The sequence below is a fragment of the Perognathus longimembris genome, chromosome 17 (genome assembly GCF_023159225.1).
Source record: "Perognathus longimembris pacificus isolate PPM17 chromosome 17, ASM2315922v1, whole genome shotgun sequence".
Classification (NCBI taxonomy): domain Eukaryota; kingdom Metazoa; phylum Chordata; class Mammalia; order Rodentia; family Heteromyidae; genus Perognathus; species Perognathus longimembris.
This window is the reverse complement of record NC_063177.1, coordinates 50,302,766-50,304,634: the sequence shown is the minus strand read 5'-3', so window position 1 is coordinate 50,304,634 and position 1,869 is coordinate 50,302,766. Positions and strand designations below refer to the sequence as shown.

General features: G+C 55.1%; 1 long non-coding RNA gene across 1 annotated transcript; it reads right to left on the bottom strand.

The window, feature by feature from the left end:
- Nucleotides 1-684: 684 nt before the first annotated feature.
- LOC125365497 lies at nt 685-1,571 on the bottom strand. The gene is made up of 3 exons (XR_007213708.1): nt 1,470-1,571; nt 1,411-1,425; nt 685-731 (listed from the first exon to the last, which is right to left on the bottom strand). It is a non-coding gene; the product is annotated as an uncharacterized LOC125365497 (long non-coding RNA).
- Between the last annotated feature and the right edge of the window lie 298 nt (nt 1,572-1,869).

Here is a 1,869-nt window from a genome sequence, read left to right as displayed (position 1 = left end):
GGCCTCGCTCCCGGTTATCGTGGGCAGGACAGCTCTGGAGAGCAGGTTCATGTTTGCCTTTTGGGAGGTGCTAGGTAAAAGTGGAGCCCACCTCCCTGCTTCCCCTCCCCCCCCCCCCCCCGCAATGCCCAGGAAGGCCTCCCTGCCCCCTCACCTGCCCCGACACCTGGCTGGGCAAAGCCAACTCTCACTGTTAGAAGTGACCTTCGTGAGCAAGAGAGGAGTGGAGCACCGGAGACATCCTGGTGAGCTGTGTGCATGCACGTGTGCGTGCATGTGCACGTATGCACACCTACCTGGTTGCACACTCACGCTTATGTATGCATATGTGTCCATGCATATGTGCACCGTGTTGTACGCTGTTCCAGAGCCCCAGGTTCTTGCAGTGACTAGTGCAGGTTTCTGGTCTCTCTGTGCCTGCAGACCCGCCTTGTGGACAGATGCGACCAGAGGGGGTGAGGCCGAGGGGAGCCCCGTCCTTCCGTCTCCTGCAGATCCTGAGCACTGGGGGTCTGCACTGGGGCGCGAGGGGCAGTGCCTGCCGTCTCCTCCCTGGCTCACAGCTAAGGGCAGCCTGGACTCTTGGGCAATGCTGCCCTCTAGTGTCCAGGTAATATCATGGCCATCGGTCCCCGAAAGCCTCGGAGAGAAATCATGGACTAGACCAGCGTGGGCCGGCTTGGGCTTGGGTGATGGCGGGCTCTGTCGCCGCCTAGTGGTGGTTCTGTGTCCTGGCTCTCCCAGGACCCTCTCCCAGCCCCGCCAGGGTCCGTGATCTGGGAGGATACGGGCTTCAGCAATAAATGGCCCTGGATGGGCAAAGCTAGTGGCCATGGTGGTCCATGTGTACCTCTGGCACTTCTGAGTGATTCAGCCTTTCTCATTTTCTGTGTGGCGGAGCCATGTTCGTGGCGGTCTGGGAATTTAGAGGTAATGAAGCACCTGGCCCTGATAGAGGATCACAGTTCAAAGCCAGCCCAAGCAGGAAAAAAATAATCCTTTAATTAACCAGCAAAAAACAGGTCTGGAAGCTTGGTGCAAGAGGTAGAGTAGTAGGTGAGCGTGCAAGCCCAGCAAGTGTGAGGCCTTGAGTTCAAATCCCAGTACTGCGGAATGAGTGAATGAATGAATGAAATTGGAGGTGGGATCCAGCTGCCCCTCCTGGTGGCCCCTGGACCTATTCTATTGGCTGTGGTGTGTGCAGCCTTCTGGCATCTTCTCTGCTGTGTACACCAGTCATGTGAGTGACGATTTCTGCACATTATCCACATTGGGGGCTAAGGTTCTCAGTCATGTGAATTTCCACCCTTCTCAGGGCTGTGTTCATTAATATCGCCACGGACTCTGCAGGTGGTCCGGAGTGGCCCCTCCCCCCCCCCCCCCCCCCCCCCCGCGAGTCGGGGCTGGGACTTCACACTGGGTCTTCTCCCTGCGTGCGTCTTCCCTCAGCCATTCCCGTCTCGGATGACCTGGATGTTGGGGAGTGCTAGCCGTGTGCTTTGAAGGCTGCTGCTCCCCCAGTGTGGGTTTGTCGGATGTTTTCTCCTGATCTAGTGGATGATTGTGAAGAATGCTGCAAGTGCTCTCCCGGCTTTGGACTGGGGCGTCCATGATCCAGCAGGGATAACCTTGGTGTTACACCCAGGATAACATGGCCTCTACTCAGATGAGTGTGAGGACCCATGCTGTGTGTGTGTGTGTGTGTGTGTGTGAGAGAGAGAGAGAGAGAGAGAGAGAGAGTGAAGCTAGGGATATATATTATTATAGCAACAGGATATAGCATGTAATGATGTGTCCTTATAGATATAGTATATATAATATATACTATACCTTACACATATGATATGTTCACATACAATATATAATAAG